We start from the raw sequence: 19,338 nt of genomic DNA on the forward strand, positions 1-19,338 counted from the left end.
AACCAAAAGACACAGGTTCACTGAATGGATACAAAAATAAGACCCATATATATGCTGTCCACAAGAGACCCACTTCAGACCTAGGGACACATACAGACTGAAAGTGAGGGGATGGAAAAAATATTCCATACAAATGGAAGTCAAAAGAAAGCTGGAGTAGCAATACTCATATCAGATAAAATAAACTTTAAAATATAGAATATTACAAGAGACAAGGAAGGACACTACATAATGATCAAGGGATCAATCCAAGAAGAAGGTATAACAATTATAAATATATATGCACCCAACATAGGAGCACCTTAATACATAAGGCAAATGCTAACAGCTATAAAAGAGGAAATCGACAGTAACACAATAAGAGTGGGGGATTTTAACACCTTACTTTCACCAAAGGACAGATCACCCAAACAGAAAATGAATAAGGAAACACGAGCTTTAAATAACACAATAGACCAGGTAGAGTTAGTTGATATTTATAGGACATTCCATCTGAAAACAGCAGCTTACAATTTCTCCTCAAGTGCACATGGAACATTCTCCAAGATAGATCACATCTGGGGTCACAAATCAAGCCTTGGTATATTTAAGAAAATTGAAATCATATCAAACATCTTTTCTGACCACAACACTATGAGATTAGAAATAATTTACAGGGAAAAAACTGTAAAAAACACAAACACATGTAGGGTAAACAATACGTTACTAAATAACCAAGAGATCACTGAAGAAATCAAAGAGGAAATAAAAAAAATACCTAGAAACAAATGACAATGAAACACGATGATCCAAAACCTATGGGATGCATCAAAAGAAGTTCTAAGAGGGAAGTTTATAGCAATACAATCCTACCTCAAGAAACAAGAAAAGTCTCCAACGAACAATCTAACCTTACAACTAAAGGAACTAGAGAAAGAATAACAAACAAAGCCCAAAGTTATTAGAAGGAAAGCAATCATAAAGATCAGAGCAGAAATAAATGAAATAGAAACAAAGAAAACAATAGCAAAGATCAATGAAACTAAAAGCTGGTTCTTTGAGAAGATAAACAAAATTGAAAAACACTTAGCCAGATTCATAAAGAAAAAGAGGGAGAGGACTCAAATCAATAAAATTAGAAATGAAAAAGGAGATGTTACAATGGACACCACAGAAATACAAAGCATCATAAGAGACTACTACAAGCAACTCTATGCCAATAAAATGGACAACTTGGGAGAAATGGACAAATTCTTAAAAAGTTTTAACCTTCCAAGACTGAACCAGGAAGAAATAGAAAATATGAACAGACCAATCACAAGTAATGAAATTGAAACTGTAATTAAAAATCTTCTAACAAACAAAAGTCCAGGACCAGATGGCTTCACAAGTGAATTCCATCAAATATTTAGAGAAAAACTAACACCCATCCTTCTCAAACTCTTCCAAAAAATTGCAGAAGGAAAACTCCCAAACCCATTCTATGAGGCCACCATCACCCTGATACCAAAACCAGATGTAGATACTAGAAAAAAAGAAAATTACAGATGAATAGCACTGATGAATATAGATGAAAAAATCCTCAGCAAAATACTAGCAAACAGAATTCAACAACACATTAAAATGATCATATAACATGATCAAGTGGAATTTATCCCAGAGATGCAAGAATTTTTCAATATATGCAAATCAATCAATGTGATACATCATCTTAACAAACTGAAGAATAAAAATCAGAGGGTCATCTCAAAAGATGCACAAAAAGCTTTTGACAAAATTCAACACCCATTTATGATAAAAACTCTCCAGAAAGTGGGCATAGAGGGAACCTACCTCAACGTCATAGAGGTCCTATACGACAAACTCACAGCAAACATCATACTCAATGGTGAAAAACTGAAAGGATTTCCACTAAGATCAGGAACAAGGATGTCCACTATCGCCACTCACATTCCACATAGATTTGGAAGTCCTAGCCACAGTAATCAGAGAAGAAAAAGAAATAAAAGTAATACAAATTGGAAACGAAGTAAAACTGTCACTGTTTGCAGATGACATGATACTGTACATAGATAATCCTAAAGATGACACCAGAAAACTACTAGAGCTAGTCAATGAATTTGGTAAGGTTACAGGATACAAAATTAATGCAAAGAAATCTCTGTCATTCCTATACACCAATAATGAAAAATCAGAAAGAGAAATTAACGAAACAATCTCATTTACCAACACAACCAAAAGAATACAATACCTAGGAATAAACCTGCCTAAGGAGGTGAAAGACTTGTACTCGGAAAATTATAGAACACTGATGAAAGAAGTCAAAGATGACATAAACAGATGGAGAAATGTACCATGTTCTTGCATTGGAAGAATCAATATTGTGAAAATGACTATACTACACAAAGCAATTTACAGATTCAATGCAATCCCTATGAAACTACCAATGGCATTCTTCACAGAATTAGAACAAAAAATTTACAGTTTGTATGGAAACACAAAAGACCCTGAATAGCCAAAGTAATCTTGAGAAAGAAAAACAGAGCTGGAGGGATCAGCCTCCCTGACTTCAAACTATAGTGCAAAGCTACATTAATCAAGACAGTATGGTACTGACACAGAAACAGAAATATAGATCAATGGTACAGGATAGAATGCACAGAGATATATCCACACACATATGGGCACCTAATTAATGACAAAGGAGGCAAGAACAGGCAATGGAGAAAAGACAGTCTCTTCAATAAGTGGTGCTGGGAAAACTGGACAGCTACATGTAAAAGAATGAAACTAGAACACTACCTAACACCATACACAAAAATAGAAACTCCAAATGGATTAAAGACCTAAATGTAAGACCAGACACTATAAAACTCTTAGAGGAAGAGCACTCTTTGACATAAACCACAGAAAGATCTTTTTTTGACCTACCTCCTAGAGTAATGGAAATAAAAACAAAAATAAACAAATGGGACTTAATTAAACTTAAAAGCTTTTGCACAGTGAAGGAAACCATAAACAAGACAAAAAGACAACTCTCGGACTGGGAGAAAATATTTGCAAATGAAACAACGGACAAAGGATTGATCTCTAAAATATACAAAAAGCTCATGGAGCTCAGTATCAAAAAAGCAAACAATTCAATTAAAAAATGGACAGAAGACCTAAATAGACATTTCACCAAAGAAGACATACAGATGGCCAAGAGGCACATGAAAAGATGCTCAACATCACTAATTATTAGAGAAATGCAAATCAAAACTATAATAAGTTATCACCTCACACCAGTTAGAATGGACATCATGAGAAAATATACAAACAACAAATGCTGGAAAACATGTGGAGAAAAGGGAACCCTCTTGCACTGCTGGTGGGAATGTAAATTAATACAGTCACTATGGAGAACAGTATGGAGGTTCCTTAAAAAACTAAAAATAGAGTTACCATATGACACAGCAATCCCCCTACTGGGCATATACCCTGAGAAAACCATAATTCAAAAAGAGTCATGTACCACAATGTTCATTGAAACTCTATTTACAATAACCAGGCCATGGAAATGACCTAATGCCCATCGACAGATGAATGGATAAAGAAGATATGGTACATATATACAATGAAATATTACTCAGCCATAAAAAGGAATGAAATTGGGTCATTTGTAGAAACATGGATGGACCTAGAGTCTGTCATACAGAGTGAAGTAAGTCAGAAAGAGAAAAACAAATATTGTATATTAACACATATATGTGGAATATAGAAAAATGGTACAGATGAACTGGTTTGCACAGCAGAAATAGAAACACAGATGCAGAGAACAAATGTATGGTCACCAAGGGGGGAAAGTGGCAGGGGTTGGGGTGGTGGTGGTGGTGGGATGAACTGGGAGATTGGGATTGACATGTATACACTGATTTGTATAAAATAGATAACTAATAAGAACGTGCTGTATAAAAATTAAATTAAATTAAATTTATAAAAACAAGGTATACCAAAAGGTGAAAATAAAAGAATAGAAAATGCTGTACTTTTTGATCAGTACCAGAAGAAAGCTGGTATAGCTATACTAACAGAGAAGACTTTAATGTTAGAAGCCTAACTAATGATAATGAGGGTATATGATAATTTTCAAAAGTAAAGTCCACCAAAAATATCCAGCAATTCAAAATTTATAATAAGAATAATTCAAAATATATTAAGTAAAACTAAAACTAAAATGAGAAAGAAACAAATCTACAATCAGAATGGGAAATTTCAAAATCTTTCTTTCATGAATGGATAGAGACACTTGACCATATCCAGGGTTATAAAATTTACCTAAACAATTGAAAGAACAGAAATCTTAGAGAGTATATTCTCTGATCACAGTGAAAATTACCAAGAAATGAGAACAAAAAAATAACTATAATATTTCCACATGTTTGGAAATTATTCAGTACAGTTCTAAGTAGTCCATGTGTCACAAAGAAATCACAATTAAAATTCGAACATATTTTGAGTTGAATGGCAATGAAAACGCTACATATCAAAACACATAGGATGTATTGAACACTGCCCTTACTGAAAAGTTTATTGCCTTAAATTCCAATATTAGCCAAGAATAAAAGCTTAAAGACCTATAATCCAAGCATCCAAATGACAAATGAAATATAAATAAAATGAAACATCTGATGAAGTCCAAAGCTTAGAAAGGAAGGAATAATAAAAACAAGAGCATAAACCAATGCGGGGTGGGAGCACAAACCACAAAGTTAGAAGTTTGGTTTTTGACAAGATAAATAAAACTGGCAATCTCTTTGCAAGATGAATCAAGGGTGAAAACAAAGCACAAATGACCAATATCACAAGCGGAAAAGGATATTCATTCTAGATCCTAGAGCTTCAAAGAACAATGAAAACATATTTGAGAAAGTTTATGCCAATACATTTAACAATTTTAGATCAAATGACAAATTCCTAAAATTACAAAATTAGACAATGGGCACAGGAAGAATTAAAAATCTGAAGTCTTGTGGAGAAAGGACTTGAGGACACAGGGAGGGGGAAGAGTAAGCTGGGACAGAGTGAGAGAGTAGCATTGATATATACACACTACCAAATGTAAAATAGCTAGCTAGTGATAAGCAGTTACATAGCACAGGGAGATCAGCTCGGTGCTTTGTGACCAACTTAGAAGGGTGGGATAGGGAAGGTGGGAGGGAGATGCAAGAGGGAGGGGATATGGGGATATATGGATACATATAGCTGATTCACTTTCTTATATAGCAGAAAGTAACACTGCATTGTAAAGCAATTATACTTCAATAAAGATGTTAAAAAAATATCAGAATCTTTTCCCTCATATTTGAAAAACTTGTCTGTAGGAGAATGCCCAGATGGCTTTGCCACGCAATTCTACTAAAATTTTAAAGAAGAACGAAAATGCAAAAGACTGATAATAGTAAGTGTTGACAAGGATGTGGACAAACTTGATCTCTAATAAATTGATATTAGGAATTTAAATGGGTACACTTTAGAAAACTGGCATTGTCTACTCAAATTAAATATACTCATACTAAATTTATACCCAACAAAAATAGCTACCTATAGCTGCATAAAAAGAATAGTCAAATATTAAAACAACCCAGTTATTCACCAACATTTGAACTCCTAAATCAAAGTGTGCCATTTTTTTACAGTGGAATACTATGCAGCAATGAAAATGAACAAACTTGTGCATCAACATGAATGAATTTCAAGCACATAATTTTTAATGAAGGAAGGCAGACAAAAATAATCCAAATGACATAACTGCATTTTATGGAATTCAAAACCAGGCAAAATTATCTTATGGTGTTGAAATAGAAGAGGAGTTATCTTTGGAGGGTGATTGGAAGGGCTTGAATTGGGGAGGTTCTGGGAGATTTGTGATGTTCTATTTCTCAGCCTGAGTTATTGTTCCATGAGTTTTTTTCATTTTGTGATAATTAAGTTAACTGTACACTTTAACATTTTTTCAGTTTTTGGTATTTATCTTTTTAAGTTAACTTAAGAAAGCAATTCTTCATCAGTAGAACTTTGTGCACATGGAATTTAATTTAGTGTCTGTATATCTTGAATATCCTGCTTATCCTACATATTTTTAGTAAGTAACTCTTGCCGTAATTCCACCTGGAGTACTTTTTCTCTTCCTTCATAAACTCCTTGAAATAGCACCATGCACGATCTTTCTTTCTTCACCTATCTCAATGTGTTGCTATTTTTATGTCTATGGACTGTATAATGTATGTTTCTAACCATAGCTTTCTGTTACTAGTAGCTTATCATTGTATACTGTTAGATTTCTTTGTGTTGAGTTCATTCATTTTAAAGGATTAATTTCACTTTAGAGAATTAAAAATAGCTGAAGTTTGTTTAATTATGTACCGTGAGGCCATTAAAGGCACATGTTACACATGCTAAAAAAATAGATGCTGCTGCTATTCCTTCTGCTCATGGTGATGGTAGTAATGAAGGAGAAAAGGAGCACAGGTTAAGTGAAATAATGTAGAGAGTCTTCCAAGGGCATGCCTGAAGAATGCTAGGTCCTCTGGTTGGCAGAAGTCATTGATCTTTCATTTTACTGAGTGAAAAGTACAAGCCAAGGGAGCACATGCTCCCTTGTTCAAATACTTGGGAGCACAGTAAAGGAGATTATTTAGAAATGGAAGAGGAAGGATAGATATGATGTGGTTTGCGGAGACATAAATTATGAAAAAGATATGCTTTTAAAAACCTTTCATGGAATTTTACTATATGGCATATGTTTAAAACCTTCTATCATATCTTCAAACAAAATATTCAGTAAAATATCCATTTTTACTATTGACATTTTTTGGTTAGATATATTTTTCACCAGCATAATGATCTCTGTTTCAAAGTCAGGAGGTTGGCAACAAAATATGCTCATGCGCAGCCCCCAGTATCTTGGTTACAACTAGAAAAAAAGCAGTGCAGAAATATTTCTTAAAATGCATCAAAATAAGATGGCTAGATTTTAAATCCTAAGTCAATTGCTTAGAAACTCTAGAACTCACTGACTAGCCAACAGTAAATTATCTAGCCTTCAAAAGCAGGAAATAGAATTCTCTGTGCTTCTTTTTAGCCCTGTTTCTGCTTCCAGAGTTCTTTATTCCATGAATTTACCAAACTCTGCCTTTAAAAAAAATCTTTATTTTCAAACTCATCCTGCTCAAATATTGCTTAACACTAAAAATAAAAACCTAGTGGGACTTTTTCTAGAGATCCTGGATTTAGATTACCTATCAAAAGATTCAGGATGTTTCAGTTGGTCTTTTTTATATCTCTTATATTTCTCAACAATTCTGGGCAAACATATTCAAAATTCAGGTTATTTTTTTAATGTTAAATTGCCAAGTAAACTCTCTTTTGTCTGATACAAATTTGAGTCATTGCAAAAATTTTAAGTATGGTTTCAACTCACTTAAATATTAAAACTGCAGATTAATAAATTGTTAACATATTTTAAAAGTTAACGGTTTTCGGGCTTCCCTGGTGGCGCAGTGGTTGAGAATCTGCCTGCCAATGCAGGGGACACGGGTTCGAACCCTGGTCTGGGAATATCCCACATGCCGCGGAGCAACTAGGCCCGTGAGCCACAACTACCGAGCCTGCGTGTCTGGAGCCTGTGCCCCGCAACAAGAGAAACGGTGACAGTGAAAGGCCCGCGCACAGCGATGAAGAGTGGCCCCCGCTTGCTGCAACTAGAGAAAGCCCTCGCACAGAAACGAAGACCCAACACAGCCAAAAATAAAAAAAAAAAAAAAAAAAAAAAAAAAAAGTTAACGGTTTTCTTTTTTGGTTTATTATGATCACAGGTTCTTCAGGGATTCAAAGTTTCTTAAGCTTAAATTGAGAGCTCTGTATCACAAATCAAATCTTACTGACTGCCTTTGAGCCTTCTTTCTTAGGAATGTGAGTCATTTGGTAGTTTGAAATTAAGGATTATATCTGTACATTTTTTAATGATTATTATCATGTTTTCTGAGATCTAAGATGACAGATAAATTTACTGCTATTTGGAAGCAATTTAATTTGTTCTTGTTTTCTTATTTTCAGAAGCAAATGTCTCTCTGGAGACCTCACAATATGTTAAATAATATGTATACTTATTATCGTACTTGAAAATTTAATTAATTTATGAATTAACCTTGCCATAATATTTACTTGCTAGTCTCATGTTAATAACGGGTCTAGAAAAAAGACAAATCTATACATTTCAGGAAATGAGAAACAGCATTTGCTTTAGAATGCATCAGGTTTTGCCTCAGTTCTTTAAATAAACTCTTAAAAATACAACAGTGGAAAGTCAGTAATTATTATTCTGTACCTATAATTGAAAAAAAAATGCATTTGGTTGTGACATGACTTTGTTCCCCATGTCTCCCTTTCTAAAGTGTTTACTTTCTTCTTTCTGACCATCCTAAATCTATCCTTATATAAAGAGCCCATCTGACCCCTCTCCCTATTCCTGGACAGCTAGCCACATTCACAGCAGTGTATTCATGGCTTTGGGCTGTTCAATATAGCAAATTTCTGGGCCTATGTATTTTCTCTTTAACTGGAGGGCAGCCACAATTTATTTTGTTTCCCTTATATCTGCTGTATCACCTACAATGTCCTGAATATATTGTTCCTCAGCAATGTACACAATAAAATGAATACTTATTCACCAATTCTGTGATATATCTTCCTCTCTGGTGACACCAGGATGATATGATGCTATGTCTAAATGGATCTCTATGTGTCAAGAGAAGTTCTCAGAGTCTAGTACCCATATAAATATGTTGCTTAAGATAGATCTCTCTTTAATTAATTCAGTTCAAAAGGTATTTATTGAGCACCTACTATATGCAGGACAAATGTAGATTGTGTAGAGAATAGAACTGACAGAAGTCTTTGCTTTCATAAAGCTTACATTCCAGTAGGGATCAGATGATAAGTAGGAAAAATAAGTGTTGTGTGTGTGCTCGTGCACACGCGGGCATAACATCTGAGTATATCTGAGAGAAGAGCATTCTGGACAGGGAGAACAGCAAGTGCAGAGGCCCTGAGTTGAGTGTGAAGGCATAGCAAGGAAGATGTTACAGAGTTAATAAGAAGTCAAGTGACATTAGTCCTTAGTATTAGATTATAATAAGAAGCCATTGGTCAATTTTGAGCATGATCTATAATTCTGTAAGATTATGTAGCCCCTTTTTCTTCTTTTTGTCCCTTGGTGCACATCCTAAATAAAAGTATCAATTTATAATCTGTATATGATGACAATCTTTCTACACATATCACATATGTTTCATATATGTAAAACTGATAATAATATCATACAGAGGTAGGAATAAGGAAACTTCCTATTACATGATCACCCCCATAAAAGTTAGAATCTAATTTGTAAATACTCAGATGCTTTGTACATACCATCATTCTTAGGTTTACACAGAACTAGTTTACTCTCTGAAATATTCTATTTATTTATTTTTATTATTTTAATTGAAGTATAGTTGATTTACAATATTATATTAGTTTCAGGTGTACAGAAACATGCTGATATTTAAACAGAAATGTTTCCAGAGACATTTTGAAAGTAAGCAAATGGGCTTTTTAAAATCATTTTTGTGATTATGTACATACTTCTTTCCCATGCATGTATTTTAAAATTTAAAACAAAAAAGCAGTTGTGTCTAAGACACATTTTAACACACATGTCCTCAGTATCTAATCAGTGTTTAGGTGAATCATTTTCACAGTTGTGTAAATATTTCAGAAAAACACACACACACACATGCACACATATACACACACACACACACAACCCAAAAACACATTTTATCAAGGAATTAGGTATTATATGTACCTATTGAAACATTTTCTTTATGTTTAAAATATTTATTTCATTATGAGAGAAATCACTTAGCAAAAATAAAACAATAAAAGCAAATATTATTGCTAGGCTGCTTTTTCATTCACAAATCCTAACTTCATACAGATAATCAATCAATAAATAAAATTACAAAGATCATGTGATGAATGAGAAGAGCCTTTGTGTTTAACCTATTTGGGAACTTTCCCATCCCTTTCTTCCCAGAACATGTCTTACTAGTTTGGGGGAAATTTTTACCTGTTTCCATGTGGTTCTCAGGTGGTTGTCAATAGTAAAACAGGTGTGACCTAACCTGAAACAATCATCTATTTCTGTAAATATCATGTTTAGTATAAGTGTGACTAAGCAACTCAAACTGAAGGAATTGAAATTCCTTATTGGAATTATCTGCATTCCTTATAGAGGTATAGCTTTATTTTCCTTTTCTTAAGTGACATTTAAGTGTATAATTCTGGATTAATCTGCATCTATATTTACTGACATGGAAAAATCCACTTTGCAGAAGGAAACAGTGAGAACAAGAGAAAAAAGTACAAATGAAAAGAGGATTTACAGACACATATAAAAGAGTCAGAGAACAGAGAGAGAGAGACAGACAGACAGACAGACAGCTAGTGAGAGATAGATAAATACAGAAGCAAAGAAAGACATTTATTTTCCCAATTCTAACCTACTCTACTGTCTCCCCCAGCCACATAAACAAATAAAATTCTTTGTGTTTAAAGAAATTTGAGAATTCCTGTTATCTGCAACCAAAACAAATGAAACAGAAATTAATACGAGAAGTTATGTTGGAAAGAGAAGACCCTAAAATGGAAAACTGGCTGTGTTGAGGTGGGCTAATTTACAAGGATGATTCCATCATCCCAGGATGGAAATTGGCAGCCTTTGTTACACCACAAGAAGCATATCTTTGGGTTTCATGTGCTTACTGAGGCTGGAGCTATAGGAGACTTGCTGGAAAATATCATGATTCTTAGAGTTGATTTAAATCCTTTCCTTCAGTAATGTCCTGGATGAACATCACAAGCTTTTATATAAACTGGCCCATTGAAAATTAGAAAGGGCATAGCCATTTTGAGTTTATTTTTGTGTATGGTATGAGGGAGTGTTCTAATGTCATTGATTTAATGCTGCTGCACAGCTTTCCCAACATCACTTGCTTTCCCAGCATCACTTTCCCAACATCACTTGCTGAAGAGACTTTCTTTTCTCCATTGCATATTCTTGTCTACTTTGTTGAAGAGTAACTGACCATAGATGTGTGGATTTATTTTGGAGCTCTCTATTCTGTTCCATTGAGCTGTATATCTGTTTTTGTGCCAATACCATGTTGTTTTGATTACTGTAGCTTTGTAATATTGTCTGAAGTCTGAGAGTGTTATGCCTTCAGCTTTGTTCCTTTTTCCTCAGAATTGCTTTGGCAATTCCAGGTCTTTTGTGGTTACATATAAATGTTAGGATTATTTTTACTAGTTCTGTGAAAAATGTCATGGGTAATTTGATAGGGATTGCATTAAATCTGTAAATTGCTTTGGGTAGTATGGCCATTTTAACAATATTAACTCTTCCAATCCAAGAGCATGAGATATCTTTCCATTTCTTTGAATCATCTTCAGTTTCCTTTATCAGTATTTTATAATTCTCAGCTTTCACCTCCTTAGATCCATTTTCTCTCCAATACTTTGCGAACTAAAGCAATGACAGTGAGAGTGAAACAGTAAAAAAAACAGCTGATTCATTTTGTTATACAGCAGCAAGTAACACAATAATGTAAAGCAATTATACTCCAATAAAGATGTTAAAATAAATAAATAAATAAATAAATAATAAATTAAAAAAATACAGGGAACCACCAAAAAAAAGAAAAGGGGAAAAAACGATTTAGGCTGTATTTAGAAGATAAAATATATACAAAGATGTCATGGGTAAGAAGGAGAAGTAAAAATGACTGAATAATTACTTAATATGTATCAATATAATAAGCATAATATTTCAATTTGCTTATAATTTTTATTTCCCTGATTGCTGAAGAGATTAAGCATTTTTTTATGGTTACTGACCATACACTTATATGTCATTTGCCCATTTTTGTATTTTGTTCATGTGTGTATGTTTTAGGGCATGGCACACAGAATTGTTGAGGGACCTTATTTATTCTTTCTCTGCCTCTCCTCATTTAGCTTGGGACAAAACATTAGGAACTGGTTATTTTTCAGGAAGCATTAATTATGTAATTCTGCAATGGTCTTGGATTGTTGGTAAGAGAAAGAGAAGAAAGAGAGAAAGAGAGGAGTTGAAGAAATGAGAAAGAACTATCCCATAGACCTGTCTGTATCAGTTTGAATTCTCTAAATTTTGACTAACAAAGTCTAATTCCAATTCATTTGAGCAAAAAAATAACTTATTAGTTTATAGAACTTAAATTCCAGTGACAATCTGAGCTGTATATCCAAGGACTCAAATGATATCCTCATGACACAGTTTCTTTCTGACTACTTGCTCTGCTTACTTCTGAGTTTGCTCGATTCTCAGAGATGTTCTCCTTTATTCAGAGGGAAAAGATAGTTGTTAGTAAGTCCAGATTTATATCCTCCCAACTCCACTTCTAGGGAAAAACATTGTTCCTATCTTCTGGTCCCTTAAGTGAAAAATCCAAATAACAGTCTCCATCAACATGACTGACTTGACTTGTGTGATGTTGGGCAAATAACTTAATTTTCTCTATCTTACTTGTAAGGTAGGAGTAATAATTATAAAAATAATAACAAAAGTAATAGCTGCCTGACAGTGTTGTGAGGAATGTGAGTTAATTTATGTAAAACTTGGCAAATATAAGGTGCTTGGCAAATATGAAGTTCTGTAAAAAGATAAGCTTCTACAATCTACCATAACCCACTCATGCTCAGCACACATAATAGTGTATATTAGTAGCAATAGTAGTAATAATAATTATTAATTAATTAATTTATAACTTTTTAATACAAATTTTAAAGGTTACTTTCCATTTACTCTTATTACAAAATATTGGTTATACTCTCCGTGTTGTACAATACATCCTTGAGCCTATCTTATGTCTAATAGTTTGTAGCTTCCACTCCCTCATCCCCACCCCTATGTTATTATAGCAATTGTTTTAAACTATCCAGAATGCCTTATGATCATCATCCTTGAATTAACAGTACCAGTCAGCTTTAGGAAATCCTCTCTTTCTATATTCAGTCATATTGGAGCTGCCAATCATGGTGTCACTTTTTTCACAGGGTTTTAGATTAGCCAAGTGATGTAGACTGGCTCAGATGCAATACTGAATCTCCTAGACATAATGATTATTCTAAAAGATGATCATGTTCAGTCCAGAGACCATTCCCCAAATTTTCTAAACAGGAAGTGAATGAGGGTAGCTTTTAATTTATCTTGGATCAAAAGCCCTAAATATGTAGAAGTGAAACCATATAAGATTTTGTTTCTGCTATATGGAGATAGTTGGTCTGAAATGGTTGAGAGGGAGATTTTGGTATTTTTGCCCAATTCCAGTCCCTAAAACCCAGTTTTTGGTTCTTTTGATTTTATTTTTAGCTATTTTATTATTTTTCCCTGTCATGTTCATGACAAAATTCCATTATTTCTTAGGCTATGATGAGCAATATTTCATTGCTCAAACCAGAAGTGACTGGAATAAGGTAGGATGTTATTATAGCTAATGAATTATATACAGTTTGATAAATGTCTTACAGAGAGCTAGTCATAGAAAGCTAATTCTGAGAAATCCCCAGAGATCATTGACACAAATGTCCTCTTAGATATAGATAAGTAAATTGGTCTTGGAGAGGGTGTGTTAGCTTTTGATTTCAAGAAGAATCCAGCTGGCTATATCAAGCAGATCTTTAGATAATGTTAATATCTAGTGTGGCAATAGAAGGAGAGGTTTGGAGGAGAGGCATGAACTACAGGTCCATGGTCCACACTATAAGAAATTCTGGGAACTGATTCTTATAAACCAAATGCAGAAGATCAAATTCACAAACCAAAATGTCCATATCTTAATTTAGAATGGGAAATGAACTTTGATCGTAAGACATACCAGCCATATAAGAAGACACTCAATTGCCTGTGTATTCATTGGTTATCATACATAAATGTATTACCTAATTCTTTATGCTGAGAGAGACATTAAGCAATGACATCTCAGTGGCACCAAGCATACCCAGTACCCAGACCTTGGTTTCTATACCACTCTACTAAATATGTCTGATATGGCTGATTCTGGGATTGAGGCTGGGAAATACAAGATGTGCCTGGAGCACCTTGTGGTTTGAGAAAGTAAGAAAGAGCTCAAAAAAAAAAAAAAAAAAAAAAGATGGGGGTAATTGTCCAAAGGACAAGAAGTGCCAACCTGAAAGACCCCAGTAGCCAGAGCAACAAAAATATGTAAGCAACAAAATAAATAATGTAGTATTGGATTATAAACCAAAGTATAAAATAATTATACATGACTCCATATAGATATAAATAAATGCTTGATAAGTAAACAGGGAGAAAAGTCAAATCTTTCTTGAAGAATATATTCAAATAATTTATGTAGGTTCTTTCTCCTATAGGTGGTGGAATTTAATTCTCATCTGAGCCCCTACACTTGAGGATGGGCTAGACTTAACCACTTGCTTCCAAAGTATAGAGTAGGGAATGGGAAAAAAGTAACTTTTTAGTGCAGAAACCTGGAAAACACTACCTTAACCAAATGATAAAATCTAACATTGTTAGTGATTTCATGTGAATATTATGTCATACCTGATACGATGTTACAAGTATGGTGCTTCACCTAGTTGGCATTTTTGAAAAATATAACTTCAGTCTAATCATGAGAAAAACAAAAAACAACCTCAGATCAGAGGACATTCTATGGGATACCTGGTCAGTACCCCTCAAAAAGCTCATTAAAAAAAAAAAAAAAAAGATTGAGAAATAGTCACAGACCAGAGAGACTGGAGAATTGACTACTAATTGCTGGTAAAATCCAAATAAAGTCTGGAGTTTAGTTAAGAAGTGAACAGTCATGTACCAATGTCAGTGTCCCAGTTTTGACAAATGTACTATAATAATGTAAAAGGTTAACCACTGGGGAAACTGGCTGAGGGGGTATACAGGAACTCTGTATGATCTTTGCAAATTTTCTATAAACCTAAAATTATTCCAAAATAAATGTTCATCAAAGTAGTAAAAGTATGTTGAATATTCTTAACAAATATTTTCATTAATTTATGAACTGCCTCTTTTGACTATAGGGGTGCTTTTGTTAAATGTGATTGTGTTTGGATCAAAATACACAGAAAGTGCATCAATAACATTCTTTTCCTTAGTTGCTTCTTTTTCTGGCACTACATAGGACAGTGCAGAATCTGTCCTGTCATCCCTCATTGCAGTCACTATTCAACAGCATTATCTGAAATTAGTAGAAAGAGACAAAGGAAGCATTGGCATTTCTACTTTCATAAATGCTAGCAGATGGAGGGTCAGGAGGTCTTCCCAGACTTAGCCAGTGGGTGGTTTCAGAGTTTCCTTCCCAGCGTGGTCTTATTTGAATAATGGTGGCAAATTACACTTTACTAAGCACCTTTCACTTTTCAGAAGAAAACTACTTTCCATTAGATGTAATATAATAATAGTTATGTTAATAATGACACCAACCTCTCATCATAAGAACCATATTCTTTTTTTTTTAGTTACTATAGAAATCACCTTAGATTATGTGTTGAGCTTGTTGCAAAGTTGAAATGCAACATAAATTGTCTCCAGTATGATTTTTTCCAACTTGAGTGCAAAGTAAAACTAAAATCCTAGAACTCAAAGGCTCAAATCACTATCTAAAATAAATTGAGAGTAAAAACATTAATTAGAGATGTTTTCTATGAAGGATTTATAGTTTAAAAGAGAGGGTAATAGCTGCTTTTGAAATAGTTTGAACCTATGGACTAAGCAGATTTATGAGATAAAGAGATTCAAGATATAATTTTTATAAAAATCCAAGTAATATTAAAAGCACTAGCAATTGTAGTCAAATCAAGCCTTGGTAGTAAAACTATTATAAAACTTATGCAGTACTCTTAATTCTCAAAAATTATGCTGCCGTTGTTCTATTTATCTTTATGATGCTCTGCAGAAAGTTCTCTGAAGAACCTGAAATATATTATATTAGGTGATCTCTGAGAATTGAGTTTCAAGGATTATTTGTGCATCTTGTTGCTTAAACTGATGCTGCTATGAAAAATCAACTAATTAAACAAGTAAGCAAATTAAATTGGGTTTTTATAAATCTTTTCTTCATCTGCTTTGTATTTGTTCTTTTTTCAGTAATAAACAAGTAGGGGTTTTGTAATAAAAATTAGTAAAAAATATTTTTCATACACAAAATTGAACAAGACTTCCATCAGTTAACTGACTAAATAGTGTTAAACAGAAATATTGAGCTCATTAATGCTCACACTGAGCTAGAATTAAGAGGATTTGGGGGACTCCAAGATTAATCCAAAACTCCAAACATATTTGGAAAGAAGGTATGCTATATACCTTTAAAAATAAGCAAGGCAATTTGTCTGTCCTGAATCCTTTCATTCCATTATTTTCTGGAACCAAATTTGCTGCTAGAACTTTTTGTTTCCAACAAACTTTTACCATTGTTGATAAAACAGCTTACTTATTTTTAACTCTAAGTCAAGCAAGAACAAACTTTGTCCAAAAATCACAGGAAATTCAATACTTGAATGTCCCATCATGACCTCCAATGTAACTTGCACAAAGTAGAACTTATCATTTACTAATTTCCTCAAATGCTACAAACCTATAAACAACACTGCCATTATTCTGTTGTTTACATGTGAGAAATTTTGGAGAAACTTTTCCCTTTTTTATCAATCTTTTAAAAAAAATAATCACCAAAGTTACCTACTTATCTTTTGAGATATCTTTTGGAATCACAGCTTCTTTGTCATTCTGTCCACAACCGCTGTTACCCAAGAATTAATCTTCTCATTTCTGGACCATCAGTTGATCCTCCTAGTCTCAATCTGTCTATTGAGATTGTCATCCATCTGGAAACTTACCTTTCTTTTATCTAAATGTTCATATCGAGACTCTATCCATTCAGTCTACTATTGAATTGTCTTTGACCCATTACACTTATAATCAGCACAATGAAATTTACCATTGTTTAATGATTGCTATTTATGTACTATTAAAGTTTTATCTTCAAATAGATTATGAATACTTGAGTAGTTGAAGCCATGTCTTATATCCTGCTCTCTCATAGTGCTAGTATAGTTTTAGGATCAATAAATATTTGCCTGATCACAAAACTATTTTAGTGCCTCAGGGAGTTTTATTATTTATGAGTGATAGCAGACATGGTTTATTTCAAATTCTCATTTGAGTTGCAAAGAATGATAAAGCTGAAGATAAAAAATCAGTACCAGTGTAAGTAATTCTCCTTCCAGTTTAGTCTATCAAAATAAGGACCTTGTTGTGGTGTATATGTGCAGGATGCAAGGAAATATGATGGAATAAAAAGCTCTTTGGTTTTTATCCAGACCCTACCAGTAAGTTCAAGCAAGCAAGCAAACAAGTGTTTGGCTAGTACCTCCTTTTCATAGTGAACAGTCTCATTTTATAAAGTGGTTAGAAAGTATGTAATTGTAACACGATGGGGCTAGGTAAAGACTTTCCCCCTTCTACTCTCAAAAATTGTCCCAAAGCAACAGAAGTAAGAAGACAACATGCAAAATGAACTAAACACAAATTGACAAAATTCAATACAACAAATGGATATCTGAAACTCTAAATCACAAAATGGCTGCCTAAATCTATGAAGAAAATAAACAGTGGTTCAGGAAGTTGCTAAAAGAGGGTACCTACAGCTGCAGATATCATTTTAAAAAAGCCCTTTAGCATATGTCATCTAAAAAGTGGTATGTCTGGGGTAAATCCACTACTTGGAAGAGCCCCTGTGCTTGAGCTAATTTCAAAGAAAAGTAAGATGATGAAGTTCAACAATAAAACATTTGAGACATATGCAGGAAGCAGTCTGCTCTTGAGGCTGGCAGGGATAAGAGAGATTGAATTCTGAGTAACTCTATAGCTGTCAACCTTAGCTGATTGGGCCAAGGAGGATGGAAGGGTCACAAGGGTCAAGGGAATTCATTTGCATAAACAACCCTGAGGTAGTAGGAAAATACCTGCTTACTTTGTAATATAGTCCTGGCCTTTGCCTATATGAAATTTTTGTAAATATGTGCTCCAGGAGAAAAACTCTCACATTAGCTGGAATAAAGTGAATAAAGAGGATCCAAAACTAACGTAACACAAGGGGAAAAAATGATATGAAAATTTAAAAGTATAAAGGATTATAGAAAAGTGATTCATATGTAATTCAAACAAAGAGGATTAAAATATGCACAGTTCGTATCACAGAAGGAAAATAAATGAAATAATGTAACAGAAAAAAAGTTAAAATGAAGTTGACAGAATTACAAATGAATCAGAGAAGAACAGATCTACATATTGATCCAGGAAAACTAAACAGATAATTCATGAGGAAAACTGCTTGTAGACAGACTGAGAAAAATTAAAATAAGAATTTCTATGAGAGGAAATAATCAGACTCATCTCACATTTCTCCAGCACCAAAGACTAGAAAATAGTGGAACAATGCCATGAATAACTTATGGAAATAAGTGTACACAAAGCCAATGTATGTGCATATATAAAAGCAGTGAGAAACATTTTGGGTATATAGGAACTCAGGAAACATTGTTCTCAGGAAGCTATCTTGTAGAAACCACTTGAGAACCAAATTTAAACAACCAAGATATGAATTGAGAAACAATAGTAAATGGATCATGCACAGTATTAAACGCCAATAAATCAAGTAATTACATTTACAGAAAGGAATATCAATATTGTAAACCTGACACAGTCAAAATGATACAAAATAATAGTATTTGGTAAGAAAAGGGAATGAGAAGCCCATAGGTAGTGTAATTACACTAATTTTCTCATTTTAAGTCCAAGAATCTGAGGAGCTCATTTATTATTTTTTAATTTAATACAAAATTATAAAATCAAAGGTAAATAACAAAACCAACTAGTGTTAAGTGGTGGATAAAAGGAACGAGAAGAGGAAGAGAGACTCAATGTATAATTACATCATTGCTTCTCCTAGGGAGTCAATAAACATCTCAGTAAGTGCAGAAGAATTAGTCTGTTATTTAAAAAAATTACTCAGATTTGAAAAGGAAGGGAATTCTGACACATGCTACAACATGAATGAACTTTGAAGACAATATGTTAAATGAAATAAGCCAGTCAAAAAAGATAAATACTGTATCTTTCCACTTATCTGAGGTACTTACAGTAGTGGAATTCAGAGACAGAAAGTAGAATGGTGTTTG

This window comes from Phocoena phocoena, chromosome 4 (genome assembly GCF_963924675.1).
Source record: "Phocoena phocoena chromosome 4, mPhoPho1.1, whole genome shotgun sequence".
NCBI classification, from domain to species: Eukaryota; Metazoa; Chordata; class Mammalia; order Artiodactyla; family Phocoenidae; genus Phocoena; species Phocoena phocoena.